Source organism: Mustela lutreola, chromosome 4, assembly GCF_030435805.1.
Source record: "Mustela lutreola isolate mMusLut2 chromosome 4, mMusLut2.pri, whole genome shotgun sequence".
NCBI lineage: Eukaryota > Metazoa > Chordata > Mammalia > Carnivora > Mustelidae > Mustela > Mustela lutreola.
In genome coordinates, this window is record NC_081293.1 from 183,623,722 (window position 1) to 183,643,985 (window position 20,264).

Genomic DNA, 20,264 nt, shown 5'->3' on the forward strand with positions numbered 1-20,264 from the left:
TAAGCATGGAAGAAAATAGAAATGCAAGTTTAGAGTGGATAACAGATCACATTATCTCATTGTTAAGGAGTGGGTGTTTAAAAAGAAAATAGGTGAGGGGCGCCTGGGTGGCTCAGTGGGTTGAGCCGCTGCCTGCCTTCGGCTCAGGTCATGATCTCAGGGTCCTGGGATCGAGCCCCACATCGGGCTCTCTGCTCAGCAGGGAGCCTGCTTCCCTTCCTCTCTCTCTGCCTGCCTCTCTGCCTACTTGTGATCTCTCTCTGTCAAATAAATAAATAGAATCTTTAAAAAAAAAAAAATAGGTGAGACTCCTTTGTGGTTCTTACTGATTTTATTTAATGAGTTTATTTCTTCCTTTTAAGGAACCACCTTTACTCCTCAGCAATCCCTATGAATTAGAGGCTAAAAATCTGTTTTACATCTGGGGAAGAAGTGGATATTCCTGCTTCCTCCTCAGACAAGAGGGTGATTGATGGTTTTGATATCAGAGTCTTAACTGAAATAAATTTTGTCTCAATTTGAGAAAAAACAGTGATAACACAGGTTGCCCTGCCCAGCCAAATCAGGCTTAGGGAACTTTTTTTTTTCTTCTTTCTTTTTGGTCTTCTCCATTTACTTGTACCCTGGACTAAAAATCTCCTATTTTCTCTTAAACTTGATTTAACAACATGGCATACATTTCAAATATCTGAAATAAAGAACATAGCACATTCTACTGAACTAGGAGCCTAGTGGTTTATATATGCTGGGTCTAATGCATTCCTCACCTTACATAAATCTCCAGAAAAGCTGTAAGAAGGAAACACATTCCCCTGACACGACAGGATGTAAAATGGATATAAACCAATTACTTTTTGCAGTTCTTAGAGCAGTCTCAGGAATCCTGACCCCTCTGACTTCATTTTCAGGCAAGAACCCTCCACCCCCACCTTGCAAGGAAAAATAATTGAGCCGAATTCCGAGCAAGAAGCAGATCAAGGTTCTCAAAGAATAATTTTGCTGGGACCTCTGAAGCAAATCACCTCTCAAACATGCCAAAAGTAGTTGTTTAAACACATTTAAGACTCTAATCACAGCGGTCTTTGATGAACTTTTCCCACTTTAAATACATCAAAGTAGGAAAAGAGAGTAGAAAAGGCCATTAGAAAATCATTATAATAACACCAACATTGATCTACTCCTCTCTTCTTTGGAACCTGCCCTCCCCTTGTTTTAAGCTATTCAGGTGGGCTTTATACAGTGAAGTAATCAAACTCTCCAGGCCATCAAAAAAGAAATTTAAGTGAAGGGAAAAAAAAAAACCCAAAACACTTCTTAAAGATTTCAAGGGAACTGATGTGTGCTGTGAGTACCCAGTTTTGGGCTGTGACTTTCAAGTTGAACCTTTTCCGTGGTAAATAGCCTCCTGCTTATGCCTGTGTGTTTTGGCTTAAAAAAAAATCGATCTCTGAGAAAATGGGCTTCCATCTTCCTTTCAGCCCCGTCTCCTTTGATGATTGATGTTAATTCAGTAAGCTGCTGACCCAAGAAAAAAGAATTGTTTGTGCTGTTGTTTTGAATAAATAAACTTACAAAGAATCAATGGCTGTAGCTTAGAGAAATTAGATGGTAGAGAGCATAAAGTCTCTTTCTGTCGTGTTTCTCATGTAAATAAAGCAGGTAAAGGGCATTTCGGTGCAGGATATCTTTTTGAATGATGGAGGCTTGCTTTGAAGGGGAATTGTTTTTAATTTAAAAAGAAGTGTTCTCTCTGTATCTGACGTGAGAAAAAGTCCAGATTTCTACAAAACAGGACACCTACTTATTCCTGCAAACAATTCCAAACTGGCAGTAGGGAAGCAGTCCCTGGGCCTCAGCTCACATTTAGTATTATTCGGTGTTTTGGACCTCCGTCTTCCCACTGCCGTACAGAGAAACATTTCGAAAGGACTTTTGGAATGTTCTTATTTTGTTTTAAAATGGGAAGGCAGTGTGGTCTGCCAGACCAAAATAGTTAACCCAGGCAATTTTTCTGATCCCACTGGCTGTGTATTGACTGACTGTACTGAGTGCTTTTGCTTTGCTCCATCACCATTTCCTTGACCTAAACCATACCACCAAGTGCCGTCATGAAGGGAAGGTGACATCACCCGTAAAGACTATTCTTCAGGCAAAAAGGTGATTCACTGGGTTCCTGGCCATGAGACTTAACACCGGGTGTTACAGGCTCTTCCAGACTTTGGAAAATTGAAAGACGGCCTTGCTTTCTCTTCCCTTTTGGTACCACTTAACTCCAGCAATGGCGAATAAAGATGGTGCTTCACTTACATTACCTAATTCACAGCTGGAGCCAAACCAGCACACATTTATGTTAAAAACATGCAGAGTTAGAACTTAACATTGCCTGTGCCAATATCAGCTTTACAAATCGTAAACAACCTCAAAAACCAAGAAATAGTGGGAAGGCTAAGTAGGTTACGGTATTTTCAGGTGGTATACCATTATATGGTCATGAAGTCAGTTTCATACTCTGTAAAATGGAGCTAATAATACCCACCTCATAGGCCTGAGAGAAAGACTAAATGAATTCATATTTGTGAAACACTTTGAACAGTGCCTGGCATTAAACATCGTAGGGCTGTTTGCTGTTTTTGTTAGCAGTATGTTAAAATGTTGTGCATGGAGAGCTTTTGCTAATAAAGAGAAGTATATATCTTTCAAGTGAATACAAAATCATAGACACACTGTGATCTTAACGATGTCAAATACTACTAGGAGGTAATATAACAAATAAGGAACATAGTTATCCCTAGGTATTTTTTCCTCTTTAGTTTTTAATCTTTTCTGTTTTTTTTTTTAAAGATTTTATTTATTTATTTATTTGACAGAGAGAAATCACAAGTAGATGGAGAGGCAGACAGAGAGAGACAGAGGGAAGCAGGCTCCCCGCTGAGCAGAGAGCCCAATGCGGGACTCGATCCCAGCACCCTGAGATCATGACCTGAGCCGAAGGCAGCAGCTTAAACCACTGAGCCACCCAGGCGCCCCTCTTTTCTGTATTTTTAATGTTTTCATCAGATGAGCATATGTTCTAGGCTGTGAAAAAAAAAATGTGATTTGAAAAAGTGTCAATAACTCCAGCCTAGTTTCCAAGAATGCATTTTGGTGAAAAGAAATGACCTGATACATCCAAGTATGGTAGGATAAATTCAGATATAAATAAAAAGAGTAAATATCCACCAGTTTAGTCCAAATGTAGGCATACAATATAATGTATTTCTATCTAGATTCAAGTCCTGACCCTACCAGTTGTTAGATAGTTGGTCATAGGCAAATGTTTTGAAACTCTAGAAGTCTCATCTGTAAAAGAGAAATAAAGTCATTTTTTTCTGTTTATCTGTCAGTGTGCTTGAAAGGATTACATGAAGAAATCAATGTATGTGGAAGTACTTTATAAGTATTACCTAAATACATACAAAATATTCCATCTAAGCTTTGTCTTTTTAGAATTTAAATGTTATGGAGTTTCAGTTATAAAATATGGTACTAACTAACTGAAATATTTAACAAAGAATGAATGAAGTATGATTCAACAGAAAATAGATATATCTCAAACTGTATTTTAGACTTAAGCCTAAACTATAGTTCCCACTGGGATTGAGACATCAATGAAGAACTGATTAGGTAGTCCAGAGTCCAGTTTATTTTGTGGGAAAAGAACCAAGTAGACATTTTGAGATAGTTAAACAATACTCTTGATTTAGAAGGAGAGTAACAATAATGTGCATACACAGTCCAGGCATCAAATACTTGATTGTCTCCTATTGTTCCTTATTTTCTATTATTCAGGGTTTGTCTTCAGTAGGGCGAGTTGATGCCAATGAGTGTGCATACCTATTTATGCTCGCATTGCTATTTGGAGTGAAATCTTCCAATGCTGGTGTTGAGCGACAAAATTAGCAGTGCCACGTGCGTTGATGATTGTGGCATGAACTTAGGATTCTGCTTTAGACTTTAATTATAGTGAACTGTGTCCATCATTTTCAGTCTATTTATTCATTAAATAAAGGATTCTTGGGAAGGGCAAAGGACATGATATATGTAAAAATGGCTTTTGAAAACATCTAAATTATAGAACCAGGGTATTTGTATAGCCTCAAAGTATCTCCTCCAAAGTATTTATTAATTACTGTGGAGGCTTAACATAAGTCCACAGATGTCTTGATCCTCCTCTCTCCAGGAGGCAAAACCCAAATCCTCTGCTGGACATTGTAACAAACCCCTGGAAAGGGAAAAAGGATAACAGTGGAGAAGCCTGATAGATACCACCTTGCATGTGATCAAAGTTTACATCACTAGTAATAAGACCTATTGATATCATGTATCCCCTGATGTGATAAGATGAGAAAGGCACTTCACCTCTGTGGTATTCTTCACAAAAATCCATAACCACAGTCTAAATCCTGAGAAAACATCAAAGGAACAAAATAACTGGTGAGTACTCTTCAGAAGTTTTAAAATGATGAAAGCCAAGGACTGAGGAATTGTCATAGATTGGAGGAGACTAAGACGTGACATCTAAATTTAATGTGGCATCAAAGATTAGACCCTGAAACAGAAAAAGGACATTAGCGGAAAAATGGGGAAATCAGAATATAGACTATAGTAAACAGTATTGTACCAGTGTTGACTGAGTTTATTAATGACACCATGGCTAAGTAAGGGGAAGTGGATGAAGGGTATGCACAACTCTCTGTACTGTCCTTGCTACTCTCCTGTAGGTGTACAATTTTTTCAAGATACAATATTAAAAAAAAATTAGTACTTGGGAAGAATCATATATGTGTATAACTTTATTCAAAAGAAATAGTGTGCTATATACTATATCCAGTTGTATTAAGGGAGAGAACCTATATAATCTGTGTAATTAAAAATTTGATTAATCTAATGAAATTTTGCTGTCCTGTGAAATTTTGACTTAATATCTCTTGTTCCCATTTTAGAACAATTCTATTACACATTTTCAATGGGCTGTTTTTTCTCCTGGCAGATCAGCTCTTACTTTGCCTTTAGTTGATGTTCATTTGAAAATATGCACACATAGGGGTGCCTGAAAAGTGTAGTCAGTTGAACATCCGACTCTCGGTTTTGACCGAGGTCATGATTTCAGGGTCCTGAGATGGAGTCCTGTGTCGGGTTCCATGCTCAGCACAGAGTCGGCTTAAAATTCTCTCCCTCCCTCTCTCTCTGCCCCACCTCCCCACTCTCTCTCTTTCTCAAATAATAAATTAATCTTAAGAAAATAAAAATTTTAAAAAATATATGCACATGTAGCAAATACCTTTTCATTTACTATGGAAGAAGAATGTTACATCCAAATGGCTGAAATATGGAATCTCATGAGAAATTTAAAAATTTACAAGTTGGGTAAATGTAAAGAAGTCAGAAAAACAAGTAAGTCTGTTAAGCATGATAACAGCCACACTGTTAGACTAGTTAATTATGGAATGTTACAAATCTAGCATGGTTTTCAATACTTGACATATATTAATTGGTTTAATCTTTATAATGAAAACTTATAACCCATGAAAGAGTTGTGGTTATTATTCTCATTTTAAGATGAGGAACTTGAGACATAGAGAGATAAGGCCCAAATTTTAAGAAACCACGAACCACCCATTTTGTCCCATTTCTGAGAACTTATATACCAGGTTCATACCATAACATTAACTAAAGAAACACTCAGGTAGCCACATATGGCTTTTTGGAAGAGGAACAGAGCCTGAGCAATATCTTGGGCCACCTTTCTCACGCACACAGTATAATTTCATTGCCTGCTAGTTCCGTACCAGATGTTAAGTGGTGTTTACCACTTAGACCACTCAGACCCTTTTACCACCTCATAGGGGCTGAGGTTCTCAGTCCGAATGACTCACAAACTACACCTGCTGGGTCCCAGAGCACATTACATTCTCAGGCACCAGCGTGCACTTTTGAAGGAAAGGAGTTGGTCCACACATGGCCAAGGGATGTATGGATTTCCCTTCTGTGCCAACCACCATGAAATGCTTTTCTTTAAACAAGTTGGTGTCCTGATCTTTCCGAGACTTTGCGCTTCTGTGGAAGGGGGGACTAGTGGGAGGACCTGATTGAAAGATTGCCCTTCCCACCTTCATTTTCTGAGCACCATGACTCTCGAATGTCATCTCTCCTCTCCTTTCACTCCTCTCTCTCCTTGTGGGGCCTCGCTTCTCCTTCCCTGTGTGTTGATTTTACATGGCTCATTCCAGCTGACACATTTTGTTAGTGTTATCAGACACATTAGAAGGAGTAAAATCACTATGAGTGTTGTTTCTCATTCTTTCAGGTCAACAGGCTTACTTTCAAAGATGGCACTCCTTGGTTGCTCCGCTGGGGGCATAATTGATCAGTCTCCAGTCTGCAGCTTATTCTTTATCTTACTTGTTAATTTAACTCACAGTGTGCCGATTTCATATGAGTGTTGCCTCATGTCTCAGGGGCTCAGGGTCTAACATATATATTAAACTGTCAAAAGGCTGACAATACAAGAATGAATGGTTTATAATTTGCTCATCTGAGCCCTTATAGCTAATATCTCTAGCTTTTGAATCGAACAAAAACACATGGTGATAATTATTCTTTCACTGATCATTAAATATTGTAGAAGGTTAGAATAATTTTCAGTAGAATCCTCATTTGAAAGCCCTGCCTCTCATACAGATTTATGGTCTCTGCACCACACACTGTCTCTCTTACCGAGTTTTGGGAACACTCATGAGATTTTAGGCATTCTTGAATCAAGAAACTCAATCTTGCCAGTTTTGTTAAAATAACTCACTTTTATGACACATCACTCATATGGAGGGAAAAAAAAGGTGATATATATTAACACCAAAATATAAAAAGCTAGGGGTGCCTGAGTGGCTCAGTGGGTTAAAGCCTCTGCTTTCAGCTCGGGTTGTGATCCCAGGGTCCTGGGATCCAGCCCCGCATCAGGCTTTCTGCTCAGCGGGAGGTCTGCTTCTCTTCCTCTCTCTCTCTCTCTCTCTGCCTGCCTCTCTGCCTGCTTGTGATCTCTGTCTGTCAAATGGATAAATAAAATCTTTAAAAATATATATATAAAAAGCTAGTGAATATCTTACCTATACATCTACATATCCAGAATATAAGGATATAAAATAAAATCCCTAGAAAACAGAAATTTGATCCATCTTTTTAAAAATCATTATTAAAATTTGGCATATTAAGCAAATGATCATCATGTGCTTCCAGGTTACTTCATATGCATTTAGCAAGCTGTCCTGGATCATTTTAGAAAGTCACAAAAATCACATTTGCTATTTTAAAAATGTATCATTCTGCCAGTATTACACATGCAGTTTATCCAATTAGCTGAGACACCTATGCTTTAACTAACTTGGACTAACAGATGCTGCTTAGCACACAGAGACAAACCTGTGTGAGTCTGCTCATAGCTCAGCTCATAGCTGCTAGAGCTCAGAAGCTCTAGCTTCTAGATGTCATATCATTCTTCTGCCTTTGTCAGGACTGTATGTAAACTATGACACTGTTTTAAAAATGAAAGATAAAACATTAATCCTTTATGATAATTTACTGAATTAAAATTATTTAATTTCAAGTGTACTTAAAATGCCAGAAAATTTTATTCTTTGGGTTTTAATGCAGTCTTGTAACTTTGCAAAAGATGAAAAAGTAATGGTATAACTGTACTAATACAAATTTGGTAGACTTAAAGAAAGAAAGAATTTTAGTACAAAATTACCATATTAATATTTGATTTTCAACTTGAAGAATTGGTAATTTGAGCAATGCCAAATTACCTCACCTTTTTAATGATCGGGTTTGATGAAGTAGGAACGATTTTGCATGATACAAGACATGTGTGGGTCCTAGGTTAAAGGAAATGAGGAAGAAAAAAATATTAGAAATGACCACATAAAAATAAAAGGAAGGGACTTTGATTTCTGGCAAGGTTGAGAGTTAAAATGTCTGGAAAATTTCCCAGTACAAAGCAGTTAGAAATACAGGCTGTAATGTAATAAACTTCCTTTTAAATGTATTGCTGACCTTGTTAGTAAGAAGTCTCCTGGGGATGAAAATACAGAGAAAACTCAAAACCAGAGCAGTAAGCTGATGCTGATACCACAGCTGCTTGGGGGCACTTGTCAGTCCCAGTAAGCAAGAGGTTTGAGTTTTAACAGCTGCATCACTACTGGAGACAGGACCTTGGGCCTGTTCAAGAGAGGATTTTAGAATTAAAACCACCCTATGAAGTATAGGCTTTTTGAAGGGTTGTAACTTTACTAAAATAGTAGAAAAGAAAAGAAAAAAAAAAAAAAGAAACCACTTATCAGCATAGAGAGATGACAAGGAAACCTGTCCTGGCAAAGCCAACAACTCTTTTCTAGAAGAATATGCCGTAAATTTAGGCCTTGGTTCTTCCCATGGATAAAACTGCCTAAAACATGAGTTCACAACCCAAAATTACAGAAATACACAGGGGATATGTAACCATGATCTAGAATCAGGCAGAAACAAAACACGGTTGAATTTGTTCTCAGTAATTTTAGAAATGGGATTACTAGTTACAGATTATAAAAATGGGTATGTTTCAAACATTTAAAAAATATAATCTGCATCAAAAACATAAAAGAATAAGGGATGTCTGGGTAGCTCAGTCGGTTAGGCCACTGCCTTCAGCTCAGGTCATGATCCCAGGGTCCTGGGATCAAGTCCCGCATTGGGAATCCTTGCTCAGCAGGAAGCCTGCTTATCTCTCCGCCTCTGCCTGCCACTCTGCCTGCTTGTGCGCACTCTTGCTCTCTCTCACGCTTTCTCTCTCTCTCTCTCTCTCTGACAAATTAATTAATTAATTAAAATAAATAAAAGAATAAGATGCTGTCAAGAAAAAAAAGGTTTAGATAGTCTTGATAAAGAGTCAAGGAGAGGAAGAAGTACAATAGATACAGAACCTTATGGCTGGGAATTGTTTATGAATGGGATATGTTGTTTGATAACGAACAAGGTAGAATTAGAACTTTTATATCATTAATAATACCACTGAAAAATCTGTATATTCTTAAAAATCTTCTGCTCTTCTGAATATCTATAATAATAAATACCATGCTCTGTTTTGATGAAGATGAATGTTTTTTTTTTTTTTCATTTCTCAAACACCTGTCAGTTGCTGTGATTTGTCAACCATAAATGAAGTCCTTGAAGGGTATATGGGGTGGGGAGGAGATACCAGAGAAACCCAAGTGGGTTTCTGATTATTGAATTGTTAAGAATGGTGGTTGTGAGGCCATTATGGCCACTTTTATTCTTCTCTCTTATGGCAGTTTGGTCAAATGGAGAAAAATGGGTTATGAAGATAACAGCTTACTTGGAGATTTAACTTGATTTTCAAATTCCTTGGCAAAATTTTTGTCACTCTTTTCGTTGGATCTTTTCTTTGCAGATAGACATTCAGATGATTGCAAGTGTTACGTATTCAGATGATTGCAAATAGAGACTCATTCAGATTATCGAAAGTACAAGATTATCACAAGTACATGATGTACTTGGGAGTTATGAAGAAATACAAGAGAATCACAGGAATGGTAGTAAACATTACAAAGCTGAGCAGGAGAAAATAATGTGAATGATAAATGGCCCACAAATACTCACCTTCCAGCAAATGACTCCACCAAGTTTCATGCTTGCTTTGCCTACCTTACAGTTTTATCTCCTCATGGTTTGGGTTCTTTCAAAAATTGGACTTACACATCATGATGTTTCATTTGCCTCATTTTAATTTTTGGCTTTCTAGGAGTAAGAATATGATCTTGGCTTCTAGCCAGCCTTTCAGTTGGCGGCCATTGGGTAGGACGCCTACCCTTGGTCTACTTCGCTACAGCTTGGTAGGAACCAGCAGGTCCCCAACAGGGACCATATGTGGAGTAGGTGGGGCAGTGAGGGTGGCAATTACTTGGTCTTCTCTTAGCCCAGCTCTATCCAGTCAGCAGAGTGTGATTTGCCTCTAACCAGCCAGCACACACTGAGACTTGACAGGGCTACCACAGTTTTGATAAATCTGTGGGCAAAGCATTGGTACTAAGTATAATATTTTGTACTAAGTTAAGGGGACTAAGTTTAATATTTAGCTTTCTCTGGTATCCTTATTGTTTCATGTATTTTGATTCTAAATTTCTGTGATGATAGTTACCCCTCTCTAGTGCCTCTTAACACCTTTATTCCCCACCTAATGACGTGATTATTAATACAAGTACTAACTTTTCTCCAAGCTAGTTAAATTCTTCAGTCTGGCCTTAAAGTAAATTCAGAACGGTTGTTCATTATTTTAGCTTGCCTGGTTATTAATCAGTTGCCAGGAAATGTGACTTAAAAAAAAAAAAACCTATTGGATAAGGGTAATTATTTAATACAGATTTTTGTATTAAATCTTAACAATCTAGTGTATGAATCTAGAAAGCTGTGTATGTGTACAGACATACAAAAATTTATTTTTTAAAAGTAGGCTTAGAGGACGTATTTGCCTTGAAGCACTCTTAAAATAGTTGGTCTAGAGTAGAACTACTTAGCATCACTTTACATGCCATTGAACTTGGAGTTAGAATCATGAAGGGGACACCCCATAATGCAAATAGAAATGTCCTGAGGTCATTGTGTAATTTTATAGGGATCTTCACCAAAGCCAAGAAGAAGGTAGTAAATTTTATTAGCATGATTAACTCTGAAAGAGCTGGGCTTTTTGGGAAGCCAGCTGCAAATAGAATTCTTTGTGTAGGCACACAGTATATAGAATAGGCATTAGACAGTTTATATCTACATGCATTTTTCCTTTGATCAACACAGCCTTTAGTTAACTAGAAGGAAGTCTTCCACAAGATGAAAATATGTCATGAAAAAAGTGGCAGCAGTAAAACAATACCTTGCAGCTTTCCACTTGGAGTCCCCGTGGATTAGAGATTTTACTTTACATTTGGAATGACACTATCGTGATGATTATTCCTCCTTTGGGATGGATAAGAGAAGAAATGGTGCCCAATTTTATTAGTCATTAGTATTTTCTGTTATAAGGGTATGAGAAGCTCTGGAACTAGAAGAACATGGCCTGAATATATTTTTTTAAACAAGTAAATTATCTTTCAGTATTAGTAAAAATGTCATTTGTCTGCCTTAGAAAAATAAAACCTTCAAACGTAATTTAGCTTGTCTGTCATTTTTAACATTTCAGAAGACATAGCCCCCTGCTCCCAGGCCCATTTTTCTTTGTCAGCAGATGGTTCATTGGTTCCTGGATGAAAGTTTTGACATTTGTATTACACTCCGAGTACTTGAGAAACCAAAGGATGCCAGTTCTTTTGGAATTAAATAATGGTATCTCCGCTACCGGGCAGACATTTGCAATAATCTGTGTACAGGCTGAAATTGTTGAAATGCCCTCTTCCGTTACATATTTTTGTCATAATACTCTTCATTACTGTTCTTGTTATTTTGCTGTTCATTACTGTCTGTCTTTATAATTTCTTCCATATGCAGTCCAGTCCTCCTCATCTCCACATTTATTACTGTAGGTCAGAGAGTTAAGACCTCTCGTCATGAAACTGTTTTGCTCTCCAAGTAAAACAGCCCACACTTCCAGCCGTATCTTGGTAAATAATTCTCAGAGTGGAGCGAGTGTTCGTGACCATGCTGAAGGTCCTTCCCCTGGCCATTGTAGGCTTCCTTCTTGAGTGTTCACCCGGCTCCTCTCCTATCTCTTGACTCCAGCACAGTAAAGTCGGGGACACAGAGCAGTCCTGTGCCCCAGGGCTTCACACAGCAGTCCATTCCGGAGAGCTGTGAAGTAATAAAGACTTTTACTCCCAATGTTCCTGAAAAGGAAAAAACAAATCACTTTTCAGAATTCATCTCATAGCAAAACTTTATAAAGATCCTCTCGCTCTCCCTCTCTTTTTTTTACCTCCTTATGACCACAATATTTGTCTTCTCTCTGTCAAACCCAGAACCAGCCACCTTCCCCAGGCTGTGTAGGGAGATACAGGAAAAGAAACATACAGGGCAGATGAGACATGGGAGGAAGACCTGTGGGAAGTGGCCATGGCTCTGGCACATGGCGAAGAGGATGAATAAGGCCTCCATCAGGCAAAAGAGCCCCATGGCCCCTGGGAGGACAAAGCCCAGAATGGTGTAGGAGAAGAACCATTGCTTCAGAGAGGGGTTGCTGGCATTACCAGTGATGAGGCTCCCAAACTCAGCCCCAGAGCCAGCCCCAGAACCAGCTATCCCCAACCGTGGCAACCCCAGCCCTGATGAACTTGGCTGTGGTGTTGATGTCCCTTGAAATGGCGCTGGTTTGGAAGCTGTGTCTAGGGATGAGTGAGGTCAGGGGGCATGGAGCCGCCCAGCTGCTGAGGCTTTGATCAGCCAGTGTCTCTGGTGGTTTTAGCACCACTGCAGACCGTGGTGGGCTCAACAGCTCAGTGGTGCTCCTGATCAAGAAAGCGGTGGAAATGAACTTTGCACAGGCGGACATTTTCAGGGGTTGAGGGTCTGTAGCTGGAGAGCTATTCCCAGAGCAGAGAAGACAGAGAGGGGGTGTGCAGAGGGTGGGGGGGATGTGTGGGAAGAGCAAAAGGAAGCCATAAAGATCCTCTTTTCTTGAAGTTCCAGCAGCAACTTATAATCCTAGAAATCTGTATTTCTTAATAATACTGTCACTGAATCAAATTTTTTAAGCATTTGTCACATGTCAGGTGACGTGCTAACCACTTCATATCACTATTTTTACTTTGCACAAGCAATCCTGTGTGATGTGCCCTGTTGAGATCTTTGTTGTTTTGGAGGGGGAAATTGAAGTTCAGAGACTTGAAGTAACATGGCCCTCATCACATGCTAAGGAAGCTGCGGAGCCATGGCTCAGACCCAGGCAGTCTGATACCGAAGCTTGCTGTCTTCACAGTCACGGGCAGGGAAATCAGTAAAAATGTGTGTAATGCTGTCTCTGTCCAGACAGCCATGCTGAACTCAGTCTCAGTAAAAGAGAAGAGCCATGAAAAATGGTTTGTTTGTTTGTTTGTTTGTTTGTATTAGAAGAAGGGAGAAGCAGGATAGGAAAGCACAGATAGGGGCTAGGGAAGGCTTTAGAGAAGAGATCATTGCTGAGCCAAGTTTCAGTGGGCGTGGCCAGATTGGGTAGGATTGTTCAAGGCTGAAAAGAAAAGGTTTAAGTGGTTCGCACAGGGTCCCCACTGCCCCAGTACCATTTCATCCCCTGGGAAATTGTTAGAAATGCAAACTCTCAGTCCCACCTAGACCTGTGGAATCAGAAACACTGACGGTCAGGCCCTCCAGTGTGCATTTTTGCAAATCCTTACAGGTGAACCACTGTAAATGCTCAGAAGGTGAGAATACCTGGCTTATTTCAAGAATTTGAATATTAGGGGCTCTTGCGTGGCTCAGTCAGTTAAGTGTCTGCCTTCCATTCAGGTCATGATCCCAGGGTCCTGGGATCGAGCCCCACATCAGGCTTCTTGGTCAACAGGGTGTCCACTTCTCCCACTACCCACCTACAGCTCATGTTCTCTCTTGCTATCTCTCGCTTTCAAATAAATAAAATCTTAAATTAAAAAAAAAAAAAGAATATGAATAGTATTTTCACTTCTCTCCTTGTAACCAGAAGGAATGGAGCTATGTATTTATCACACCTAGCTTGCCTGTCTCTGGTTCAATAGTACTGGGGAGAGAAACTGTTGAGGATATATTCTCTTTTTATTTATTTTTAGACAAGAACGTAGACTTTGTGGATAGCAAGAGTCAACATTTTACCCTCAAGGGTTGAGCCTCTTTCCAATATCGTTTAATGGCAGGTCCGAACCAACCCATTAAGAGTTTAAGTCTTCGTTGACAGTAGTCAAACTGATAGTGAAAGCAACTTTTTTAGTCAACAGTATCAGTGATGTTCATTAAGTGTCTCCACATTTTACAAGTTTGATGTGCAATTCTAGAAGCATCTCTATTATGCTTATCTGAACTGCTATGTTTATGTGCATCAAATCCTGTTATAATAAAAGCCAAAGGACTGTCCAGTTTCCTTTGTTATACTGAAATGTGACAGTAGTAAGGACAGCTGAAATAATGTTGTCTTATATGAAGATTAACATGTAAACCCGGTTGGTGTATTTTCCACATTTTGGAGGTTATTTGTACTATTTCTTGAGTCATTAAAAAACAAAATATCGTACCGACCATGGGGCATTTAAAGTATGACATTGTAACTGTAAAAAAAATTGATAGTCCCCCTTAAATTTTGGTCTTTTTTTTTTCTTCGTAATCTCTTGGGTTTTCATTATTGTTGTAGTTGACATCGAAGTGACGTAATGTACCGAGTTCTTAAAATTAACTGCTTTTGAACAGCACATTAATCCCCCTCTCCTTTTTACTGTGTTTCTATTATATTTATCAGAATTTTATTTTAATTTATTTGTTTACATGTCAGCCTCCTTTTTAAGACTCTGAAAGCCTAAAGTCTTGTCAGTATTCCACACCCACCCAGGGCATTATTCCTGGATTCTTTTTTCTCTCTTTAAATGATACCATAAATGGTTCCATCAGTCAATCATGCACAATGTATTCATTTAATAAAGATTTATTAAGCACCGCCTTTGTGTGTTTATTGCTTTAGGAAATTTATACTAAGGACTGATCTGGAATTGACTTCATCAGAATTAGTATCCAGGGAACAAAAGAACTGAGGAGGGAGGCCTCATTCAGATGCTGAAGGTGAAAGCCAGGACCTGGGAAACTAGTCTAGGAAAGCTCCCAGTGGTAATTCCAATGTTCCCTTATGACAAAGAGATGGTTTTTACATAGACTGGTTCGTCTTCTTCCTTATCTTTTGTCACTGTCTTTGCTTCTCTTTTTATTTATCTTTGTTCTCATTCAGAGAAGCAAACTAGAAGGGGCACCTGGGTGGCTGTCAGTTAAGACTCCAACTCTTAGGGCACCTGGGTGGCTCAATCCTTAAGCATCTGCCTTTGGCTCAGGTCATGATCCTGGGGTCCTGGGTTAGAGCCCCCTTGTTGCAGTGAGCTTGCTTCTCCCTCTCCTATTTCCCCTTGCTTGTGTTCTCTCTCTCTCTGTCAAGTAAATAAAATCTTTTAAAAAAGACTCCAACTCTTGATTTCAGCTTGGGTCATGATCTCAGGGTCCTGAGACTGGGCCCCATGTCAGGCTCCATACTCAGTGGGGAGTCTGCCTTTCCCTCTCCCTCTGCTCCTCTCCCTGCTGCTGTGCATGCACACGCTCTTTCTCTCTCAAATAAATAAACAATAAAATCTTAAAAAAAAAAAAAAAGGAAACTGGGAGTGAAATGGGGAGATGACGATTTATTTTAATGCTGAAGGAAGAGGAAGGCACTTTAACACAGATTATTTTAACTATTACAGTTCTTCTGTGAAGTAACTACTGTTACTCTCATTTTTTTCCATAAGACATTTTTATTCCATAAAACATTTTTTCCCATAAAACATAAAAAATCCTACATAAGGTCACACATCTAGTTGGTGCTACAGCATGGTTGAAAACCCAGAGCTGTGTAACTCAGGAGCCCACCTTCTTTTCCCCTAATATACCCACCTGTATTGTAAGATGGAAATCAGCTGTTTTTAAAACATGCTGTGCGAACTGCATTTGTGTTTGGTTTTAAGAACAAAAAAACACAAATAAGCTGATGCTTCATTTAAAAAAAAAAAAAAAAGCTCGAATGCTCTATAGATTAAGTTGCTTTTATATTTGTAGCCTTTGATTTTATTCCCCTAGTCCCATATATCTTCCCGCACACACACCCCATCAATGCCTTTCCATGAAAAAAAAGCCTTAGGCTATTTTTTCCCCCTGTATTTGTTATATATAGTTTTAAGTGAGTGATTTCATTTTTGAGTTGAGACTATTAATCTTAAAGAAGATGCATAAAGATATGTACAACTTTATTTTTTTTTAGCCCTGTAGATTATATATCTCTTAAACTTAGGAAAATAGCTACCAACATATAGCGGACATCTTACTCCATACCAGCATCTAATGTCTTGTTTTCTTATTTCCGTCAAGTTTGTTGGCTAGTATTTTTCACTCTTGATGGTTTTTGAGGCCATGTATTTAGATTTTGCATAGAACTTTAAAGTTTGGAGGCTGATGGTAAATTTTTATGTTGGTGTCCCGGGTCCATAATATGGCAATTAAATAGAGAGTCCTGATAGGAACAGCTGGGTGGCTCAGCCGGTTAAGCATCTGCCTTCTGCTTGGGTCATGATCCCAGGACCATGCTCCACATTGCTTCTCCCTCTCCTTCTGCCTGTCCTGCCTCTCCCCTTGCTTGTGCATGCGCACGCACCCTCTCTCAAATAAAAAAATCTTTACAAAAAAAATAATAAAATAAATAGGGTCCTGTGTCCTTGGGGTGCCCTTCACCTTACCCCTGGAGCAAACTGACAATCATCCTTCAGTTCCACTCTTCCATAGGGTTAGGTCAGCCTGACCGTTTTTATGCACAATCAGCGAAGAGGCTGAATCACTTCCCCTAGTGGTTTATCTGAGTGTGTGTCTCCTCTACTACTGTGAGCTCCTTCATGTAAGGACCATCTCTAGGAGCTCCAGCAGAATCTAAAACGTTGCACATTCTCTAAATGTTTGTTTGGCTTAATGAATAAAGTTTATTATTTGCCGTTGCAGTGGAAAATGTATTAGAGTGATTGATTTTACGTTATTTGTTGTCAGATCTATATTAATAAGACTCTTATTTTTAGGAAAACTGAGGTCCAGATTAGCCAGAGAGCTACTTTAGTGTTACCCTGTGTTCATTTGTCTTTCAAGCCCATGTACTTTTCAATAAAACCAGCATTTGCCAAACTGTTCCACAAGACACTAGTGCCCCAGGAAATGTAACTGGAGTCATGGCTGGTAAGGGAAAAGATAGCATTTAATGGGAGAAAATAACCCTTGGTTAAATAAAATTTTAATAGTTTTTTTTTTTTTAAACTCCAGGATTTTTCTGACTGAACTATAATATGCTGAAGTACAGAGTATGGGAGAGATTGACAGAGCAGGTGGTAATTTCCAAAGTTATGTGTTAACCCCCTCTTTAAATTTACTCTTCTCTGGAGAGGCAGGTTTGTTTGTTTGTTTGTTTGTTCCAAAAGATACAATTCAGAGAAGCTGTACTAAATGAATTCTGTATGATGTTGATTCAAGTTCTTTATATAAAAGTCATCTTGACTTTGTAAACAAAAGAAATTGAAAGATGTTGGTTGTGGACTCCTTTCCTGGATTTGTCTCTGATTTACTTTGTGAGTTTTGACAAATTCCAAAAGTACAGGAAATTGTTTCCATTTATTCATTGATAAAGGGAATATCTAGGGAGACACATGGTCAAATACTCAACCGTGGAATTTCATGAGTTTGAGCCTGTAGTCTGTTGGTGTGCTAAAAGGTCCTAGTCAAGAGGAGATGTCAGATAGTATTATAACAGATAACAATGGACAATCCACATTCATTTATTTTACTCCATGTACATTTTGTTGCCTGAAGTACGTTGGCTTTGTAATTGCTTTTTATATAGAGACTTAGTTATCCAGTGTGATCCAAGGAACATTGTGGGGACCACTCTCTGTTACAAAATATAGTTTATTTGTTAGTTAATAAAGGGAAAAAACCAGAGCCCTTCTCTGCTGTAAGTACTAACCTAATAATACCTGTTTTCAGAAAATTTAATTTGATCAGATTCAAATCCTAGGCTTAATATGAATTAAAGTTTGATTACAAGAGGACAGTTAGAGGTAGCTGTAGTTTCAGAAGGAAACCTATGCAAGCTAATAGAGATTGTGGATTTGGGGAGAGAATCCACAGCACTGATTGTAAAGAGAAAGACCCCATTAGTGTCTAGGATATCAGTATGTCGGAGTATTACTGCCGTCACTATGCGGAGTTCGTGATGGTAGATGGACAGTTGAGTTTTAGTTTCCTCAAGGGACTAAGTAACTTAATTTGGTTAAATGTAGTCTGGAAAAAAAAATCCATGCAAAATAAACATTGTGAATTTGAGAATGAGAATACTGGGCCTGTTTGAATTTAAAAGGGAAAGGGGGAGCTCCAGCTGTGAATTAGTGTAGAAAGAGTATAACCACCATTTTCTCGCTTGATGACTTTGGACAGCTCTCTTTCTATATTTACTTAAAAGGGAGTGGACTATAATTCTAGGATTCCAAGCTAGGAATGTAGAAGAAAGGAGAGTAAACATGTCTTTGCAACTGATTTTTTTAGGTGACATGTTAGAAATATCATAAAAGGACTGATTCTTTTTTTTTTTAGTAAACACTATAGATTTGATCATCTAATTGAATTTTATCCATAAAAATACTTAAATATTTATTTTTAAAGATTTTATTTATTTGATCTAGAGTGAGCACGAGCAGGGACAGAGGGAGAGAGAGAAGCAGACTTCCTGCTGAACAGGGAGCCTGGCATGGGGCTAGATCCCAGGACCCAGAGATTATGACCTGAGCCAAAAGCAGAGGTTTAACTGACTGAACCCCTCAGGTGCACCCTTAAATATGTTTTTGATATTAAAAAATGCCACCAGTGCTCCAAACAACAGTTTTTCCCCTACCTTAAGTTTTTACTTTTTATTTTATTTTTAATTTTTTAATTTAAATTCAATTTAGTTAACGTATAGTATATTATTAGTTTCAGGGGTGGAATTTAGTGATTCATCAGTTGCATGTAATACCCAGTGCTGTTTACATCAAGTGCCCTACTTTAATGCCCATCGTCCAATTACTGCATCTGCCCCCACTTCCCCTCCAAAACCCCTGTTTGTCTCCTGTAGTTAAGAGTCCTGTGATTTGCCTCCCTCTCTGCTTTTATCTTACTTTATTTATCCTTCCCTTCCAAAGTTTTTTTTTTTTTTATTTTCTTTGAAATTACATTAGAGCAAATTTAAGGACCCAAAAATTAAGTGCAATTGCTTTATATATTACTATATATTTTTATATATGCTTGTATGTATTTTATGTGTATGTATATACACACATATATTTTTGTAACATCAAATGATAGTATCTAATTTATTTAGTTCTTCATTCATTAGACTGAGGTTTAAATGATTTTAAATGTTCCAAAAACTTTAATAGATGAAGATATGTCACCATGTCATTTTTTTAAGGCATTTCCTAATGTAGAATATTTTTAACAATGACAGTAGCTTCAGGGCAAATAAATATCTTACATGCATAAGCAAATATTTTGGAAAGACTCTTATTGGGATGTTTACATTATCATATGTCTATTTAGAATAGCAGTTATCTTATAACATATTCTTATCTGGTTTAAAAAAAAAAAAACAAAAACAAAAACCGGAAGGGCCAGATAAGCAGGAGATTTGAGAATACAAATGAAAAAATGTGTATCCATGAAAATAAACAGTATTTTAAATTTGCAAGTGGTATTCCACCAAAGGGTTAAAGGAAACCTAGAAATTCATAATTTTCCAAATTGAATTTTTGAGTAATTAAAATTAAAATGTAGTCATAGGCTTCAGAAATTTCCATTATTCAAATAGCTCTTACACACCCTCAAAAAGATCTATGCAGAATATAATAGCATTGCATAATTTGCAATCTGTGATAGGATGATCTGAATCAGAGTTGAGTTGAAGCATAGTACCTTAAGGATTTTAATGAAATTGAATATTAACACAATTAAACAAGATCAACCAGATCAAAAGCTAACAATCAAATTATTTTAGGTACTATTTAAGAGCTTGCTTCCACTGGGGCTTTGCTATGCCAATTAGACACGTGATTTATTTGTGTATTATATTTTCTAATAGACAACATTTAGCCAGAGCATATGCTGCATTTATAGGACTTTAGAAATGAGCCTTTTTAAAGATAATAGTATTCACTTGGCCTCTGCTAATGTGTGAATGAACTTCCCTCCCAATTAGTTTGAATTGTCCCTTGTCTGACCACTGTATGTATGTAGGCGTGAAGGTTTGTGTGCGTGTGAAAAATTATACGTGTGTAGACCTTATTAATTCCATTTGCCACGATGTTATTAAATTATTAGGATGAACACATTTTTAAAACTGTTTTCAGCATGGTATCTTCTTTCTCCTTTGTAAGAATTTACAAATTTGGTTTATCAGTTATAAGTGCCTGCTGCAATGCTGACAGACACACATT

General features: G+C 38.0%; 1 protein-coding gene and 1 pseudogene across 1 annotated transcript in view; one reads left to right on the forward strand and one right to left on the reverse strand.

The window, feature by feature from the left end:
- Positions 1-20,264, forward strand: part of EXOC4 (exocyst complex component 4) — a 730,059-nt gene that overhangs the window by 382,917 nt on the left and 326,878 nt on the right. The gene's annotated exons all lie outside the window — the stretch shown is intronic.
- On the reverse strand, positions 4,544-12,625 carry LOC131830035 (ATP synthase F(0) complex subunit C2, mitochondrial-like; annotated as a pseudogene).